The sequence below is a fragment of the Triticum aestivum genome, chromosome 3B, assembly GCF_018294505.1.
Source record: "Triticum aestivum cultivar Chinese Spring chromosome 3B, IWGSC CS RefSeq v2.1, whole genome shotgun sequence".
In the NCBI taxonomy this organism is placed as follows: domain Eukaryota; kingdom Viridiplantae; phylum Streptophyta; class Magnoliopsida; order Poales; family Poaceae; genus Triticum; species Triticum aestivum.
Genome location: NC_057801.1, coordinates 752,139,065 through 752,160,315, shown reverse-complemented (window position 1 = coordinate 752,160,315; position 21,251 = coordinate 752,139,065).

Below are 21,251 nucleotides of genomic sequence, written 5' to 3'. Positions count from 1 at the left end.
CTCTTCAAGACATCGCTCCAAACCTCATCGCCCTAGTGCCCTACCGGCACCGTCGATCGCGAACTGTGGCTGCGGCTCAACATGACCGCACATGGATCCAGGACCTCCAAGGCCATCTCAGCCCCGCGGCCGCGCTCGAGTACTTGGATGTCTGGCTAAAGCTGCGCGATATCGAGCTCACTGCGGTAACTGACACCATCCATTGGAAGTGGACGGAAAGCGGAGTTTACTCCGCATCCTCTTGTTACAAAGCGCTATTCACTGGATCCACAACTTTCGAGCACTGGCGTCTCGTTTGGAAGTCGGGTGCTCCTCTTTCGATCAAGTTCTTCGCGTACCTTGCATCCGCTAACAGGTGTTGGACGGCTGACCAGCTGGCTCACCGTGGCTTGCTGCATGAGCCGGAGTGTGTCTTCTGCTCGCAGCACGCCGAGACACTGCATCACCTCCTCGTAGACTGCGTCTTCACCCGCATCATCTGGCACGGCATCCTCTCCTGGTGCTGCCCCACAACTGCTGTGCCGGACGGGTTGCTTGGATTCTTTGATTGGCTGAGCACGGCCATGCTTCAGCTGCCTCAAACCCAGCGACGTGGGCTATCCACCATCGCCCTTCTCACAGCCTGGTCCATCTGGCGCCATCGCAACGCCATCATCTTCGACAAGGACACGCCCTCTACTGCCTCTCTCCTGGCCGCGATCCAAGACGACGCCCGCTCCTGGGCCTATGCCGGAGCGAAAGGACTTAGTGATATCATCCCGGCAGGCTAGTGACTTTGTAAGGGGCTGAGCACCCCATTCTATGCTCGCTCCGTGCCGTGGCCGCGCCTTCTTGGGTACGTGACCATGGCACCACTCTGTATGTTCTCCTTCTATCAATGAAATGATACGCCAACCGTGGCGTATTCGCGAAAAAATGTATGCTGTGGGCGATGTGCATTGCTGTCTTGGAATGTTGGATGCAATCCTAGAACTTGCTGCTGCACTCGCGTGTTGTTGTACTGTGATATACTACTAGTTCAGTTATCAGGTCAAAATAGGATGAGCAGCTAGCTATGTTGGTTACATCTTACAATGTCCCATTGGCGTCATGGTTTAGACACTAGGTCTTTATATGCGCAATGGCAACAAAGATTAACATTAGAAGCCAACCCCGAGCACTAATTTGAATGTAACGAAACTGATCTTAGAACATGCATCCTAATGCCGTTCCTCCGTAAAACTGAGAATGGTTATTAAAAAACTGGGTGAAACGGCTCGGTTCTTGCTTTGGATTTGATTGGTTCAGGTTTTATTAGGCTGAATCTTTTTTAGTTTGGTTTTGGTTTGGGTATGTGAAGAAACCAATTTGAGTATAGTTGGTAATGGGCTTAAACAGTTTGGTTATTAGCGGCTATAAACTATGGGTCCAAACCGGTTTCTGGGCATTGGTTATGTGCAATAAGCAACGACGCATCAACAACGAGTATCTTTGATCCGCGTACATGCTGCGATGCATTATGTAATTTTGTATTATGGGAAAACACCACACGCAAATCGAATGTGTTTGCTTGTGCTTTAGCTAAGCAATTGGTTTTAATACACTTGTCAGTGAGCTTTTCAGTCATGGGCATTATCTTTTTGACACTTGCTGTGTGTTGACCGTATCTCAACGATAACTTTTTCCCAAACTATTGTAGATGCACTTATGCCTTTTCTATGTCATTTGCTTCTTGACATGTCGATTTGCAATTATATACACATTGAAGCAAACCCATAGTTATGTATTTGGTTTAAACCCACAGTTATGTATTGGGTTTAAATTGGTTTGGATGGAAAAAAATAGAGTGTTTAGTTTTGGTTGGGCTGAAAATGACATTAAACGGGTATGGTTCAAGTATGGTTTTGAGAGAGACATGACGGGTATGGTTCAAGTATGGTTTTAAGTATGAAACCATTCTCAGATTTATTCCTCCGACACTATATTTATTTGTATTACTAATTATGACGACTCTGATAATGGATCAACACGATGTAGTACAAGATGATGTGAACGACGAAATGTCAGTTTCCTCCTGAATGTGGAACATGCTTTGTCGCGAGAGTTCTTCAGAACAGAGATGTACTATCTAAAGAAAGGTAGACTAATATATATTTGTGTGTGTTTGATTTGCTGAAACTTCAGTAGGACCGGAAATATCAAATGCAACACTCAAAATGATAAGTTCATCACGTCTACCTCAATTTTGGAAGGAGTACATTCCCCGAAAAAGTAACTAGTATCTTACTCGTTTAGGAAACAAAGGAATATATTTCAGAGCGTCAAATGGTTAGTTCAGTGGCTAGTCAGATGGTTGTTCTACTAAGTCTCCCAAATTAACGAGCTTGTGTGCCGTGTGAAGACAGATTATTCAGTGCAAGCTGTCTTTTCGCGTCGATGGTGTGGCATTTTGCCTTGTGATCGTCGAGACAAAGACCCGCCAGACGGGGATACAAAACAACTACTCTCTCAACATTACACTACTCAAGTGTGCAGCCCCACTACTAGGGAAATGCTTATACACAGGAGCTTAGCACTAGCGTTTTTTTACAAGAAATCGCCGCTACTACTTATCAGTAGCGCTGGCACACGGCAAGCGCTGCTACTATGAACTTACCAGTAGCGATGTTCTCATAAAACACGCTACTACTACAATTGCCAGACCGTTGCCGGCAGGCCAGGCATAGTAGTAGCGCTTGTTTTTGGAAAGCGCTACTGCTATTGCAGTAGCGCTTTCTACATACAAGCGCTACTACTACGGGCTCCTTATCCACACTCCTGGCCTACGGTCGACCTCATTCTCCCCTCACTCTCGCGCCTCCGCCACGCGCCGTCGCTGTCGCCCTCCCCCGCGTGCCGCCGTCCCCCGCGCCGGTCTTCTCCCGCCGACCGCCCTCGCCCGCGCCGGCTCTCCTCCCCCGTCGGCCTCCTCCACCACCGGCTGACCTCCCGCGCCGGCCTCCTCCTGCCCCTACCCCCCCCCCCCCGCGGCGGCCGTCCTCCACCGAGAGGTACTCCTCCCTCTAGGTTAATTAACTTAGGTGAATTTAGTTTGTTAGGTTAACTAAGTGAACTAGCTAGGTTAATTTTGTTTACTAACTAGGTTAATTAGATGTTTGGTTAACTAAGTAGATGTTAATTAGGTTAGGGCAGTAGTGGTACTGTTAATTAGGAAAGTAGGTTAGGTAACTAAGTAGATGTTAATTAGGTTAGGCAACTAAGTAGATGTTAATTTAGGGCAGTAGTGTTTAGTTTAAAGAAAAAATCAATATAATTTTTTTTACAGTTTTTTAGTAAGTGTTTAATAGAATTAGTAAGAAAATTAATAGAACTAGTTTATTTTTATTTATAGTAAGTGCTTAGTTAAACTAGTTGAATTGATAGAACTAGTTTATTTTTAGTAAGAAAATTTAGGTATATGATATTTGATGATCTAATTAAAATTTTACTATGGAACTAGTTTATTTTTAGTAAGGAAATTAATAAAACTAGTTTATTTTTTTAGTTAAAGCAATTATTCCCGCATCAACGTTGAAGATGCCTATCCCGCATCCTCGTCGTCGACTCGACGGAGGAGGCCTGCTTGATCAGAGGGGCCATGTCCGGGACTGGGCTCCGCCAGGCTGGTACTGGAAGGTGCTACCTTCCGGGGGGCGCATCTTGGTGAGGAGCCAGCCCGCCGTTGACCCGAACCTTTTTTGGTGGCGGTCGCATGGGGTAGTGACGGTGCGGAGGCTTGAGGACCCCACGGAGGTGGCACGTCACCGTGTCAGCGAGGAGGACGAGCACGTCCATCGCTAAATGGTTGCGTTGGAGGGCAGGTTCTCCAATACCTGGCAGGTTCTTAAGGGATCTCACTGGAGCTATAATCCTATGATGGTTCCTTCTCTTTGGGTGTCCACCACCCGCGCTGATACCCGTCGTTCGCTAGGGTTTTAGCTGTATTAGTGATGTTATATGTATGATACTAGTCGAGATGTATTAGTGATAATATTCGATGATATACAGACGAAAGAGATGATTTAGTTTTGCTTATTGAATGCATGCTAATTTGAATAGTAATTTATTTTACGATTTGGTTTTTCTTATTGAATGCTCAAATTGGAGAACTACTCCTATTTTGAATGCTCAAATTGAAGAGCACTATATGCAAGGTGTAAGCATTTGATTAATTGATAGCTTATAGGGTTTTTGTTTGTTAGAAATCAAGGAGCCCCTCCATGATCCCCGCCGTCATCCCCGTCACCGACCCCCTCTGACCTCGAGGTGAGACCAGCCAAATCTCCATGTCAATATGAGTCCTATAAGATATTTTGAAATGATTTTGTTCATATTTTGAACCATTGAAATGCAATGACCATCAAGTTTGAATGCTCATATGATGTAGATATAAACATGTATATCTTGTGTTGCTCAAATAGGATATGTGCTTGCCCAAGTGGCCGACCATGTTTGCAGGTTACATGTCCGGCCTTGTAAGCTGTATTTTCAAAAATATAGGAAAAGTTAGCAGCAGCACTTTTCCAAAAGAAACGCTACTGCTACTTACTATTATCAATAGCACTTTTCAATAAAAGCGCTACTGCTAACTAGAAATAGCAGTAGCGCTGGCATTACAACGCTATTGCTAACAGTTAGTTGTAGCGCCTTAGTGGTAGCGCTGGTACAAGCACTACTGCTAGCTACAAAACAAGCGCTACTAGTAGGGTTTTCCCTAGTAGTGCCCCGGCAAATGCCAAAGTCGGGCCTCCCCTTTGATCTTTGGCACAGTCACCATCGTCCGGTGCTAAGGTTGCGGAAGCCTATGGCATTCTGCTCTTTCCAAATTTCCTACATAACAAGCATCGTTAAGGAGGAGATGACCTTTCTATTTTGGTTCCTCATACTAGCCATCTCATTCCACCAATCCTTCTCTGAGGTCACAAGGCCCCGGAACCATGATGTGATGGAGCCCAAGACAAGAAGTGACCTCCATCCAGACCTGACGCGTGTAGTGGCAATGACAAATGAGGTGCATAACGGGTTCCAAGAGTTGCTTATATAGAGGGCACAACCCATAGTTCAGCCATCCAGGGTGGAGCAATTTACCGATCGTCCATAATCTATCTTGGATAACAAGATAGGCAAAGAAATTGCACTTAGGGAGAGCCCAAATCTAAATGCGGGGGTTGGGGGGAGGTGGGGGGGGGGGTGCATGGCCGTGGATGCCAGCTGAGCAGCAAATTTTGCCTTGTATGCTGAGGAAGCCAAGTACTCCTCATTCGAAGTGAATTTCCCAACAATTGTGTCCCGGATTCCTTGAGAGAAATGAATATGAGCAAGAGGTCGCTCCCTTGGGGTGACTCGGGCGGCTCAAAACCCTAGCCCACCGCTGACCTCTCCCCTCCTGGCTCCTAACCTCACCACCACCAGAGACAGCCACCGGCAAGCCCGCGTGGCACCGAGGAAGGTGGCGGCGAGGCTTGCTGCTTCTGCCTCACGCGACGGGCTTGGCGTGCCTGATGTCGGTCCCGGTCAAGGCGGGCAGCGCTGTCCCTATGGTGGATGGTGGTTGCGGGTGCTTGATTGGTCTCCTCGTCTTGCTTGGGCGGCAATAACCCGCTGGTTGATGCTCGTGGTGGCCGGACTTCCTTCCTTTGGTCCACTGCCAGATCTGGATCGACCAACACTAACTCTATCGTCCTCACCCTATCCCGTTTGATCTGGGTCCGTTGTGGTCCTGCTCACCAGATCCGGTGATTGGTGGTGTTTAGGTGGTGGGGTTTCTGGGACCATGGGAAACCCTTGGCTGGCGGTGGCTACCACAATGACAATGACGCAGCGGCACCGATTCATTTCTTAAAGGCTTCATTGAGGTATCCCACCCCCACACATCCTCCCCTACATCTAGGTGAAAACCTTGGTCCTCTTTGGGGACGACCCCAGTGCTACAATGATGTTCCCCTTCCTGAAGGCACAGTCGTTGGACTGCTGGGTGGATTTCGTGCTGGGGTATGTTGGTGGATGCTGTGGCGGCTTTGATCTTCGTCAACTTCTCGATGTGTCGATTTGTTTAGAGTTCCTATCCTGAAGTGCACGACTCCTTTGTGGTCGTTCCATGGCAGCAACAGTTTTCTTGTGGAGCTCGATGTGGTCTGTTGTACTCCCTCACATGGAGCACCTGGTGACCATATTTGCATTCGGCCCCATGGGGAACCACTTTGCCTGTCGGTAGTGCGACGCCTTTTCGATCCAGGACGAGAAGGTAGTGGCCTTCTTCAGCGACGAAGACAGATGTCATTGTCCCAAGTTGTTCATCATTCGGAAGTGGACTTGGGCCTTCTCCTTTCACATTAGTGTTTTCTACAAGTTTTGTGTTTGTCTTGTGATGACTGCTTTGGTCGATGAAGACCTCGACGGATCAAGATCATCTCTTTAGTTACATCTTCATACGTGTGTTGTCTTAGGTCTATGCACTGTCCTATTTTGCACCTTATATTGGCCGCCTGAGGTTGTTCTGCCTCAGTTTCCTTCTTTACTTCCTTCTTCTGTTGCTTCGAAGTGTTTGATGGTTGTAATCCTGGCCGGTCGATGGCTTTGTTAATTTAAATTCAGGCTTGGTTCGAGCCTCCTCTCGGGCTCGACCGATGTCTTCTCTCTAAAAAATATGAGCAAGATTTTTGCAGTGGTTGGCGAGCCAAGACCAAACGAAGTCCTGGGGAGGGGGAGGGGGGTGTCGGCCCATTCATACCAAAACAATCGGATACGAAGCATAGTGGTGAACTTCTCCAAATTAAGAATACCTAGCCCACCGCAAGACTTCGGCTTACAAACCATCTCCCAGTTAACTTGTCATTTGCCTCCAACCATCTTATTAACACCCACCCTGAGATAGCTATCAATCTTCTTTTGAACTTCAACCGCACATCTAGCAACGTAAGATGATAAATCACAATGGCGGTTAGCACACCTTGAGAATAACGATTTGGTCAATCATGGACACATTGCCACACCAAGGCACAATCTTGCCCACCGCTTAGTCTTTGAGGTGTTGTAAATGAATGCACTCCAACCTTTTATCCGACGACGGGAGCCGAAGATCGCACATCAGGAATGAGGTGCAGATTGTCAGGAAGGCCTGGAGGATGTTGTCAAGGGGATGCTTGCACATTGAATAGGTGCAGCGAGGCTTTTGGTCAACAGTACCTGCACAAGCAACTCTGTGTCTAGTTGTGGCTCCTTTCATGATGGTTGTAGTTAGGTCAATTACACCAAGTTGACTGTTGCGTGGATGAACATATTCATGGAAGCCTCCTAATCCAAACATGCTACATGTGTGTAATTCCTAGATCCTAAGTGCCACCGCTTCCTTTTCCTCTTAAGTCTTGGCATCTGAAAGATGGTGTAGGCGGGATGTCATAGGAGGAAGACCACACGACAACTAGATGGACTTATATAGTGCTAAGATTGAAGGTAGCGCGTCCTTATTATTTAGGAAACGAGATCCAAGGTTGGTGCAATGGGTGCACACTAAGTATTTAGAAGCCCAAATATAGATTAAAATATTATTTTAGTACAATGTACATTCATATATGTAATTTCACACTTCAATTCGATGGTCATTATATACTATCACCTAGCAAAAAAATCAAGCTAGTGGAAACACGATTCAATTCAATTGTTGTTGCCTACACTAGAAGGAGAATCACATGGAAGGAGTGATGGAATTGAGTGAGCGACTTATATGTACCAATCCTACGTAAACGTAGATTGGTGCGTAGTATGTGATATGATGTGCGAATTAACACAATAATAAACTTGGGATGAATCAATACACACACAAAACTAGTTGATTATGTATAGTAATGTGGTGTCCAGAAATAACAAGCACATTAGCATGGAGCTGGTGCCCGACCGGAGAGCAAATGTTCCTACGCATGTCTGACCATATGTATTTTTCTTGAGAGAGAATATCAACAATGGGAGGTCGAATTCAACCAAGGGCATTTTTGTTCATGATTAACTTTGTGTTGCTGCCACAAAGTATGGTGAATAAGATGACAACGACAAGTGTGACATGATTTGGCAAAAACCGAACCTACGATATATGGCCCATATAGGTAGAGAAATGGCAAGCTATGACTGGCGATAATCAAATACATGTCTAATGTATTGTGGTATGACTAAGGTTAGATGTGAAACCCTAGGTTACAAACAAACCAACCATTGCCCTAAGTATGAATTGACATGTGGCGGCGACATGGGTCACTAGTATAGTGTCTCATATTAGGTAAGATCAATGATATCATTCACAAAATTTCATATTTAGCATTCCAAAAAATTCTGAAATCATTTGACAACATACTTGCGGTGTATGTCTACAACTCCGAAAAAATCAGCTCAAAACTCGATGTACGTTTACAGATTCCGAAAAGACAAATTCGATTCGAATGTGAATAATGGTAGCTTTGCGTGAATAGTATTTTGAAACTACTCACATCCAATTTTCTCTCTTTTTTTCTATTACTGTAGGTCGAATGATGAGCTAATTTTTTTTGAGGTTGTACATCAAACATCGATGTGTGTCTGCAAAAAATTTGAGAATGTTTGAACATGTTTTGTATTTTTAAATAACAAAATATCTCATTTATCTCACCTAATGTTAGATCCTATACTATAAAAAAAGCAGCCATATCAATACCTCTCTTGTCGATAAAAAAGTGGCGGCGGGGTTGTTCGTTATCATGTCGGAGACATGCATGTCCAAGCACGTACCACCTCGATAAAAGAGAGTCGACGCGTAGGTGGAGCACACCGTGCATGTTCCCACCAGCTGGGGTCAGTACTATCTAGGGGACAATTTTTTTCTTTCTTTAGGGTACAATCTTTCAAACAAGCCTTATACTTCCACGCTCGCTGGCTTGCGACACGATGCTCATGTACGAGCGTTCATTTTCTCAAGTGTTCCATGACGTATTTGTGAGAAACATTACCGTGCAGTATACTCTGTAGTATGGTAGTCGTGTATCAGCACGATGGATCCTACGTTCTAGCTCTCGTATCACATTAGCTAGATTTCTTTTCCAAAATTAAATGTAGCGAAGGGGGGTTTCGTTGACAACCCCGATTAAAAGAGTTAGTCAGGTGTGGATCAAGTTAAAAAAGACTATCCTAGACAATTTTTTTTTCTTGAGCTATGGTAGTATTGAATCCTATTTCTTTTGTCTCACTATATAGCCCAGAATCCACCAAAGCTACGCACTCGCTTGCCTCCACATCCAGGAGATTTTTTTCCTAGCTGCCACATCTACCGTGCTGGCCGTAATTAGGTCAATGACGCCAGTTTAAACACAACATGAATGAACATATTCATGTATGCCTACTATTCGGAATACACATGTATCTAACACTAAAATCATAAGTGCCACGATTTCATCTTCCTCACGAGTCTTGACAAGTGCGAGATGCTATAGGTGTGTGACCTCGAAGAAGACCACAAGACAAATTTATAGGTATATATCGAGCTGCGACTGAAGACAATGTGACCCTAGTATTTACGGAATGTGATCAGAGGTTGGTGTGGTAGTTGTGCATCAAATAAATATTTACAAAGCCCAAGTCATGATCACAGAATCTTCTAGTACAATGAAAATTCCGTATGTTAATTCACCCTTCTACTCATAATTTCAGTGGACGTACTGAAGCCTAAATGCGATTCAATTAAGTGGTAGTTTTTTTAACTTTGGTGGCTTTATTTAAATTATAATATTGTCGGTTACAAGAGAGGGAATAAGGAACTCAGGAGGGTAATCACACCACCTAAAATATTAACCTATGATACTATGCACTACACATATAGTATCATATGAATGATATTAGTGTGTATGATACCCTCCAGTACAAGCAGAAATAACAAGCGCAACATAGGCATGTAAGGTAGTGCCCCACCCACACAATACTCTTTCTCGTCAGCCGGCAAGCCGTATTCCGACCATATATGCCGGCCACCACCTCTTTCTATTTTGGGAGGGAAGATCCACAACGGGAGGGAAATTGGATGCAATTAAGCACCAAACGACGCGCAATGACATGGGTGTTAGAAGGGATAGAGAGGGATTGGTGGAATCATTGATTTATTGCTTGAGCCTCGTGGGCATATATATAGGAGTACATGATCTACTTGAAGTACAAGACAAGCCACAATATTCCTAGTCTATCCTATGTTTCCAATACAATCACGATACTCAATAGTGGGTATCAACATAATCTTATGTCACATGAACACCTTTTTTCGATAAAGGACATTTCATTGAATTAATTAATCAAGGTGACACAACCGCATCTAAAGAATGCACGACCTCTGCATAACATGATGCACACAGCCAACAAGTCCAAACGACCAAAAAATAAACATAGTTTTGCAGCAAAAATAAATTAGTCCAGCCTAGGGTGGGGAAGATCCTATACAGAGATTACACAACCATCCATGGAGGGAGAAAACCTTCCTGGCCGTACGCTCCAGCCGTATAGACGCCATCATAAAAAGGTCTATGTCTTCTGACTTCTGCAGGATAGACCAAGTACGGAGCCATCGCGTATATGCATGAATAACCTGCATAGTAGAAGAACCACATTTATTATTAAAAAGCACATCATTTCTGGTAAGCCATAATGCCCAGCATAAGGCAGCCGCCCCAATAAGAATATGTGCAGAAAATTATTTATCAATACCCCGCAACCAATTGCCGAACATGTCACAGGAACACCTAAGGGAGGAGAATATCACATGCTCCCACATTTGAAAATCAATTTTTCATCTTTCAAAAAATACCAAATTTTGTTGTGGATATTCACAAGACATGTGTCTACAACTCCTTAAAACATAAGTTCAAATTCAAAATCAAAATACACTTAGAAAAACAAAAAAGAAAATACAGATGTGAATAGTGTGGTTTTGCCTTTGTCTTTTTTTGACACCATTCATATGCTGAATTTATTTAATTTTATTCTCAATCCTAATTCACATGGGCTTTACTTTGTTTCTGCAATAACATTTTGCTTTGTCAGTAAGTTGGTAGAACGATAAAAGGCACCAAAATCAGCCATGGTAGAGTCCATGAACTGGATATCTTTTTTAACCGGAGCAATAAAAATTGCAACACCATCCGCATATAATGACACCCGATACGTCGAGATCGCCCATGCAGAAGATGAAACTGACCCAAGAAGTAATCTTTGGCGAGGATGTGGTTCAATGGGTCAATGACAAGCACAAACACGAGGGTTCAGAGGGCACCCCCCCGCCATATATCATGGCTATGCTTGATACGAATGCCGACAATACCATTGAGCAACTCTCTGGAGGAGGCCGAGGAAAGGATTATTGTTGCCGTGGCCTTGCCCTAGCTCCTCCCTAGCGCTCGAATGACACGAGAAGGAGGAAGAAGGAGGACACAGAGGACACTGCGAGAGTTTCCAGAGCACGAACGCCACCGCACGAACGGTCTTTTTCCCGAGCATGAACTTGAATCCCCGGCCATTACAACGAGCCCCGCAGGTCCTCTTATACCCTAGGTAGACGCCCCGCACGCCCCGCGTACGATCAGGCCACGACCTATCCCGCTCTAGACGCGCCCACGACGCGCACACTCGCGTCTGGGTCGCGCCGAGCCCGCACGGGTCTGACCCGATCACACCGCCCTGCTCTCCAACAGACTCCTACGTCTAAGGCGCAGCTACTGCATGCACACACCCGCACCCATGCACCACACACGCTCGCACCCATGCACACACACGACACGAACCCGACGCGTCCGACACAGCCACCGCGCCACAAACACGCGCTCGCTGGCTCCGGATAGTCGCCGCGGCTTATTATGGCCAACACTCTCCCCCTAAGTTGTGGCCTATGTTCGCACACGAACACGTCACCGTGTACCTCCAACACCGAGGGTGATGCACTGCAGCTCACGTCGAAGGAGACCCATCCGGAAGCACGGTATGCAAGCAATCCGGCGGGCGCTTTCGATGACCCGAAACCCCACACGCCCGGGAGGGACCCCGGCAGGGCGCGCGACGGCTATGGGCTGCCCTAGGTCGACCTGGTCACCCCTAGGGCCACGAGGTTCGCCGCCCTGGAATGAAGAAGAACGAACGAAGAACGAGAAGAAGAAGAACTAGGGTTAAGGAGAAAAGATAAAAGATAAAAATGGTAGATGGATTGATCGATTGTGTGTTATTCAATCAGCCGCCACCTCCTAGCTATATAAGAGGCGGCTGGACTTCCCGTGTAAAGAAAAGGCTTGGATTCACGTCCAAAACCCTAGTCAAATTCGGATGTTTTGTCCGAACTTTCCAAAATTGTTCTATTTAAAACTGGCTGCACTTTGCAGGTCTTTTTTGAGGCAGTAAACGACCTCCGATGAAAATGCATCCAAAATCATATTTACTCGTTTCAACGAGACAAGAAACTTTCTTGTCGAACTTTTTTCGATTTTAGGCCATCTTCAGGACCGAATCACTCGCGCAAAACAGTTTGTTACTTGCGCTACCCATCAGACAAGGTGTCTGGTGGGGCGCGCCATATTTTGCCTCTTGACAGGGCTGCATTTCGATGACTCTAGCTTTTGCATACAAACTTGGATTGGGATTATTTTGATACCAAAATCAAATGTGTCAACAAGACGCACAACTTCCATGTCGAAACTTTTTCCATTGAAGGCCATCTTAGTTGGGTTTCAAGCCATTCTTTAATTTGGTGTCAACATGTGCTTCTCAGAACTTGTCATAACTTTTGCATCCGAGCTCCGTTTTAGACCACCTTCATATCCATCTTGATCTTCTGAAAGAAAGTCATCCCATGGTGACTTCCAATCATAAGTTTGAATTAATCTTGACATAGTTTAAAGCAACTTTTACGGTTGTGCCACTTCTGAGCGTCAACACATGCCCCCTATTTTTCAGCAAAGCTAGCGTGCCGACAAATAACTTATACCATGTTTGTTCTAAGGATAATGTCAACACTCCATCAGCCATTTATATGCTTTTAGTACGATAAATTAAATTAAAAGTGATTCGTCAAAACATTGATAACCCTTGGATATTTGTTGCACTGTTCATAACAAAACACCGACAACCTCAATATGTGTAGCACCTATGGCAACCAAAAAGCTTCAAACTGAATAACATTGCATTTTCGGCTTTGATTATTGTGCAATAAATATTTTAAGAGGCATACAAGGCTTCATAGAACAACACTGTATGGAGATATATAAATAACACCAACAATATGGCCAGTGTTATGAATTCAACCATCAAAACATAATCTCCATAGTAGTGGTCTCGCTCTTCAATGAAACTAAGGACGATGTTAGAATTCCACACCGGCCATGATTTGATAGTTTCTTAGGGTGATAGTTAAGTATCATCCATAACATAAGGTCCATGTAAATCTCATCCATCAAACACCGTATAAAAAAATAAACAAGTGAAATAACAAATCAATTATTTCGGCCCTCTGGACCAGACTTGTAGCTAATCAAATGTATAATGATTTGGTAATACCCTTTTATGACATAAAAAAATATATTGCATCCATGGATTAAAATACGGCCATCAAGGGTAACCAATCATACATTGGTATGAATTCCATGGCAAGGACATCAATGGCTTGTTTGACGAATATGAATGATGTGCTAACCGAAGATTTTCATGGGATGATGTACACCTTCAGCTTAATTGTTTTCCGCTTCCATCCTTCCCTTTCTTCACTTTTGTAACAATTCGTGCAATAGAAGGACATGCATCATTTTATTTTGACTTTTCCTCTTGGGAACACATGCCATGTTCTTTTTTCTTAGCTCTTGTGCACTAAGCTTTTGTAGCTCCTTCTTTTGCCAATACGATAAGCCGAGTGAGCACCTCGACTGTGATTCTGTTTCAACCAATGGCAACTCTTTTTGGGCCTTGTGCAGCCTCAACTTCTTTTCTTCAGATTTGGCACTCTGATTTTTAAGAATTGATTGCTTCACTTCTTTTCCTTTTGTAGCCAATGTCAACACTTTAGTTGGCTCTTTGTTATTTGAGATCAATTCTAAAGTGGCACACTTACGATCATCTCTTTTCACGCAGTAAACTTGCTTTACCACCTCTTTCTTCTTCCTTGCGCTCTGGACCGATTCCTTATGATTGAAATGGTCTTTGACGCATGATTGTTCAAGTGTTGATCTTATTGGAGCTGCATGGTATTGGTGAGATGGTCTAAAATAATATGGAGAATGTGCCCTTGTATCATACATGTCCTATTATGAATATGGATTTAAATGAGCATGGGGAGGCATCCACGGCATTGGCATTGGCGGCCCAAAATAAGGATATGAATATGTTGCATTAAAATTCTCACTTTGCCAATACTGATCCTCATATTTGCGCTTCGAGATGACCTTGGTTTCTTTGCATCATTTGGCCGATAAGCATTCTTATCTTCACTCTTCTTTTGATATTTATCCAATAGTTCGGCGAAGGTGATTTTTGATCTTCACTCTTCTCTTACACTTGGGCTTATTTAGGCCTCTGTCTTCTTTTGATTTGCTTTCATCGATTTCAGAATTTTCTTGTTGCCCCCCCCAGTACTTGGCGTCTTCTGTGCAACCTTGAGGGAATTCCCGCCTTCAAGAATATCTTCATTGTGCTCTTGAACAACTTCTTTACTTGAAAGCTTGATTCCGTCACATGCAGCTTTTACCTTCTCTTTAAATGGATCGACTTGAAGCAGCCGATGCAAAAACTTTTTGCCATCAGGACCAATCGGAATAGAGTGGTCATCTTTTGGTGTTTCAACAAATTTTAATCGTCCTTTTTCAATGGCCGATTTAACTATTTGACGAAACATGTTGCAATCCTCAAAACTAGGCTTGGACGAATCATGCAACTTACAATACATTCGTCCATGGATTGATGGCTTTACATGGTGATCAAGAATTCTAATGTAATTATTTTTAGCAACAAATCAAATATTTGATCACACATGTTTGAATTGAAGGTATACTTCGTATTGTTTAGCCGGTCTTGCTCTGAGAACGGCTTTGGAGGTAAGCAAATGAATTGTTCAGATTTGGAATCTCCCCCATTCGGCTATGCAATGTGTTTTGCACTCTATATCTGATATCTTCCAATAAGATATCATAATAGCATCGGTTTTCTCAAAAGAATTTAACCTTGACTTTAAATTTCTAAAACCAAAATAGTAAAAGCATACATGTCTCAGTTCAGACCAAATGCAAGCCAAATAATAAATAAGAAAAAATACCCAATTTGATATGAACTTTAGATAAAGCAATGGGGAAAACCTTGGCTGCAATAATAATTCACTATCGGTCTTTATAAATGGCACGATGGGTTGGCTGATATTCTCTATTACAATTTTATTGCTAACAAGTAAGTTACCCTTCTTCATTGGTCTTTCAAAATTACTTATGAGAATTTTTCTAATAGATGCATCAACAATAAAGTTGTGACCAAATCTGAAAACTGATAAATTACTTGCTAGACATACCTCTTCAAATATGTTGGGAGAGCATGATGGTGATATGACTTGAACAATATCTTGCTCCGTCTTTGGATTGCTCACCAACGCATTTTCATCACCTTTTTCTTGATTGCATGCATCGTTACTTTGAAGATCCTTGGCAGCTGAACTTTGTTCAGTTACTTGTTCTTGTCCCTGAGGCTTGTCAATTTTTGTGGCACGAAACTCATATGGCAAGAAGTAGGTTCCATTAACTTCAGAAAAATCAAGCATGGTCATTTTGCTGTGCTTGCCATGCCCTTTCTAAATAATGCTTGCCTCTTTAGATTTTATGGACTCAGAATATATACTACTTGATTTGGCTTTTTCAACCGTAGCATTTTCATGTTCTGAATCATCATTTCTTTCATTGATTCTACCAATTTGCAGTGCTTCTTTTATGTGAGCCAATACTTTTTCTATTTGTTTGTGCCGGCGAGCGGCAAAATTGGGTTTAAGTTGTTTCTCAATTTCAGCCCACTCCGGATATGATTGCCCCCTAATGCTTTTAGATTCTTTCGGCAATGACACACGGGTGTTGCTGAAATTTTGCAATTGTGTAGGGGGTGTATAATATGATGTAGTACTAGGTGAAGGCATATGCATTGTTGTAAAACCATATTTTTTCTCGCCAATTTTATCAATTGGCAAAGATTCATCATCTTGCAAAACTCTAGATTTTATTGCCGCATAATCAGGAAATAGCCCATTTTCATGTTGTTCAAGGCAAAGAGCACTAATCCTCTTATTCTGGGCTAAACTCTTCAATGCAGCCACCACTACCTCTTCTCCTACAATATTGGGGACAACCGCTCCTGTAAAATTTACATTTATTCCGCTACGACCAGAAAGGTGTGAAGCTGAATTATGAACATCTACATTTGTGTATGGTTCTAAAATATTATTGCCATGGGGTTTAGCATATGATGGTTGAGAGTAACTGGCCAAATAGCTAGTAGTAGTATGGCCAATTATCCCATCCATCAGCAAAGTTGGATTCACATATTGCAAATTAGTTACTGATGAATAAAAGGGCGAAACACTTTCTTGTATGCTATTGAAAATTTTAACATGAGGTGTTTCAAATTGATTAACCAAACCCATCATGTTGTTCATCGACATATGGATTTGTGGGGTTGCCGATGCATAAGAGTCATGATACATATGGTGCATGTTACTAGTATCATATGAAGTTGAGGCATGTAAATTACTTTGAATCGGCCTATGCACGTAATTAGATGCATGATTGAACACACTAGGGCTGGCCGATAGAGTATACTCATTGAACGATCTGGTAACACCATATGAATTATTTGCATCTACAGTAGAGAATTGGGTATTCATATTACCTTTGTAGATTGCAAACCCTAGATGACGATCTCTTCGTAGCAAGAACGAGCTGGAGACCGTTCAAAGCTTCGTCCCCAGTGGAGTCTTCAGAAAGTGTGTTCGCACAGGAACACGTCACCGTGTACCTCCAACATCGAGGTGATGCACCGCAGATCACGTCGAAGGAGACCCGTCCGGAAGCGCGGTACGCAAGCAACCCGACAGGCGCTTTTGAGGACTCGAAACCCCACACGCCCGGGAGGGACCCCGTTAGGGCGCGCGATGGATATGGGCTGCCCTAGGTCGACCTGACCGCCCCTAGGGCCTCGAGGTTTACCGCCCTGCAATGAAGAAGAGCGAACGAAGAACGAGAAGAAGAAGAACTAGGGTTAAGGAGAAAAGATAAAAGATAAAATAGATTGATTGATCGATTGTGTGTTGTTCAATCGTCCGTCACCTCTTAGCTATATAAGAGGCGGCTGGACTTCCCGTGCAAGGAATAGGCTTGGATTCACGTCCAAAACCCTAGTCAAATTCGGATTTGTTTTGTCTAAACTTTCCAAAATTGTTCGGCTTAAAACTGGCTGCACTTTGCGGGTCTTTTTTGAGGCAGTAAATGACCTCCAATGAAAATGCGCCCTAAAGCATATATCGTTACGAAGAGATGAACAACTTACATGTTGAACGTTTTTTGATTTGAGGCCATCTTCAGGGCTGAATCACTTGTGCAAAACAGTTTGTTACTCGCGCTACCCATCAGACAAGGGTCTGGTGGGGCGCGCCATATTTTGCCTCGTGACAGAGCTGCATTCCGATGGCTCTAATTTTTGCATACAAATTGAATTGGGACAATTTTTATATCAAAATCAACCGTTTCAACGAGACGCACAACTTCTATGTTGAAACTTTTTCCATTTGAGACCAACTTAATTGAGTTTCAAGCCATTCTTTAATCTGGTGTTAACATGTGCATCTCCGAACTTGTCATAACTTTTGCATACGAACTCCGTTTTAGACCACCTTCATATCCATTTTGATCTTCTCGAAGAAAGACATCCCATGGTGACTTCCAATCATAAATTTGAATTAATCTTGATATAATTTAAAGGAACTTTTATGATTGTGCCACTTTTGAGCGTCAACAGCCTAGAAGAGGCCGTCCTCCTCGACATCGGCCTTTTCCAGCAGCGCCTGCTCCGCCGCTGGTGCCCTCCGCAGCTGGGGACAGTCCCGCTTGAAGTGGTTGCGCTCGCCGCACTTGTAACAACGCCCGCGTCTGTTGCCGCTGTTGCCCGACGCCACGCTCCACATGTTGTCGTCGTCTCGCGCTCCGCCCTGTTGACGCTCCCAGCACCCACCACTGCGCCATGGTCAGGAGCAGTTGATCACCCCGCGCTCGCTGCCGTCTTGTCCATGGCGCCGCGACCGCTCATCGAACACGCGCAACCGCCCGATCGCCTCGTGAAACACCATGGTTGTCACATCGCAGAATTGCTCGACGCGTCGCCGAGGGCGAACAAGCGGTCGGGGACGATGTCCAGGAGCTTCTTCACGAGCGCCACGTCTCCCAGCGTCTCCCCGAGACTCGCGTACCGCGCCGTCATCCCTGCCAACCTCCCGGCGTACGCATCCAGCGCCTCGCCGTCCACCATCTTCAGGCGATCAAATTCCCCGCGCAACGTCGCCAGCCTCGCCACGCGCACCCGATGGGCGCCGACGAACCTCACCTTCAGAGAGTCCCATACCTCTCTGGCGGTGAGCTTCGTCGCCACCTGCAGCAGGACATCCTCTGGCAGCCCTCCGAGGATCATCGCGCGTGCCGTCTTGCACTTTTTCACGTTCACCGCCGCGTCGCTCGGCGCCACCGCCTCTCACAGAGTGTGGGCATCAAGGATCGCCTGCGCCTTGATCGCCCACATCGTGTAGTTATCCAGCGTGAGCATCGGCAGCGCCATCGACACCGAGCCGCCCGCGTGTCCGCCGTGTGGCACAATCTCCATTGCCTCCCACGAGCTCCCTCACCAAGCTCTGATGCCAATTGTTGTTGCCGTGGCCTTGCCCTAGCTAGCCCTAGCTCCTCCCTAGCTCTCTCTCTCTCTCTCTCTCTCTCTCTCTCCCTTTTCTGTGCTCGAATGACACGAGAAGGAGGACACGTCGAGAGTTTTCGAGGCACGAACGCCACCGCACGAACGGTCTTTTTCCCGAGTACGAACTCGACTCCCCGACCATTACAACGAGCCCCGCAGGTGCTCTGATACCCTGGGTAGTGGCCGGGCACGCCCCCACCCCCCCTTCCGATCAGGCCACGACATGGGCCGCTCTGGGCGCGCACACTCGCGTCTGGGTCGCGTCGAGCCCTCACGGGTCTGGCCCGATCACACCGCCCTGCTCGCCAATGGCCTCCTACGTCTACGACGCAGCTACTGCGCGCACCCCTGCACCACACATGCACGCACCCACACACACACACACACACACACCACGGACCCGACTCGCCCGACACAGCCACCGCGCACACACACGCGCTCGTTGCGTCCTGGTCGTCGCCGCAGCTTATTGTGGCCAACAAGGATGGTGGTCACCCAATCCCGACTCGGGAAGCCGTTGTGCTGAAGAAGGTCCAATAAATAATCCCGTCGCACAGAGCCAAAGGCCTTTTTGATATCAAGCTTCAAAAGCAAGGTTGCAGACTTGTTGTGATGCATTATGCTAGTAAGATTTCAGACATACATAAAGTTATTGAGGATACTTCTTTTTCTTGATGAAACGCACTTTGCACATTGTTGACGAGAGTCTCCATAAGATGTGAGAGACGTTTGGTCATCATCTTAGCCATGATCTTTGCTATGGCATGGATGAGACTAATGGGTATAAAATCTTGGCCTTTTTTTGCAATTAGGGTGATATTAGCTGAGTTCAGCCGGTGCAAATCTATATTGCACTCCTTCTACTAAAAATGGTAAGATTTTATTTCTACAAGAAAATAGTGAGAGATCCATTGATCACATAGTTTTGTGATCAATGACAGGAAGAGTCGCTACACTGAACACGCTATCATAAGGAAAAAATATATTTCAAAGCATTAAAATTTGCTTTTAGTTTCAAGCCCAACAACCATTTCGTTATCCCCATTGACTAAAACATTGCCTCCATGAGAACAAAAATGAAACATAAAAATATTTATATTATAAATTCTGCACGTGTTTCAAACGAAATAAAAAATTATCATTAAAATGAAATGGCTCGTGTGGTTTGTTATTTGGGGGAGTCGAATGTGGAGGTGGTAGTCATAGAGCAGGATTGTTGGACAATGGAACGCTTGATGGAGTTGATCCCATGGTTTAACTTTAGTTCAATAATTATTTCGGACGTGATGAAATATAAAAACTGAAAGTTATTCCATCTTCTATCCACTGTATTTGAATGAGTTTGACCAAACTAAATTTGATTTGGACTGTTTGAATCTAGGACAAAATTTGAAGGTGAAAATTCGGTTTCCTACCTATCAAAATTAACAAAATTTCTTAAAAAAATCTTTCAAACTTTGAACTCTAGTTGATACACTCCTGCTTGAATATAAACTGGCGCCACACCCCCGTTACCCCGTTGGGCAGTTGGGGAATGATGTGGTTGCCGAGTTCATCCGAGCGATCCATGGGATTGGACACCACTCCACTCCACGGGTGCAATGTTGGAGTTTCTGGGTGAGGGGCGAGAGCATGTGGCGAGGAGCTCGTCCGCCGTTTGAGTGGTCTACGGACCTAGATGTATTTTCTTTAATTCTGGTTTCATGTACTATCATGATATTTGATGAATAGATCGAAAGTTTTTCCCCCACAAAAAAAAAAACAAGGCACGATCAGAGCATGTGAGTTCACCATAGAGCTATTTTGGATGCAATTAGCTCCTTAGAAATTAAGTAGTCTTTTTGTATGCTGTTTTCTTTTATTTTACCTTTTTTTGAGTGTGATTTTCCTTTCTTTTAACTTTTTTCTTGATGGGAATTTCCTTTCTTTAACGATAGCAGTGTACGCCAATATTATACTTTTTTTTAGGCAGGACTCACGCGGCCCATTCCAGCAAAAAAAAAACAGCAAAAGGTCACTCGGTCCAACCTTCAACACCCCCCCCCCCCCCCCCCCAATCGGCCATCCTCTTCACTTCGAAGGCCTTTTTCGATACCAAGCTTGAAGAGCAAGGTTGGAGACTTGTTGTGATGCGCATTATGCGAGCAAGATTTCAGACATACATAAAGTTATTGTGGATGCTTCTTGTCTTGATGAACACACTTTGCGCTTTGGAGACGAGTTTATCCATAAGATTCGAGAGACGGTTGCCATCATCTTAGCAATGACCTTCG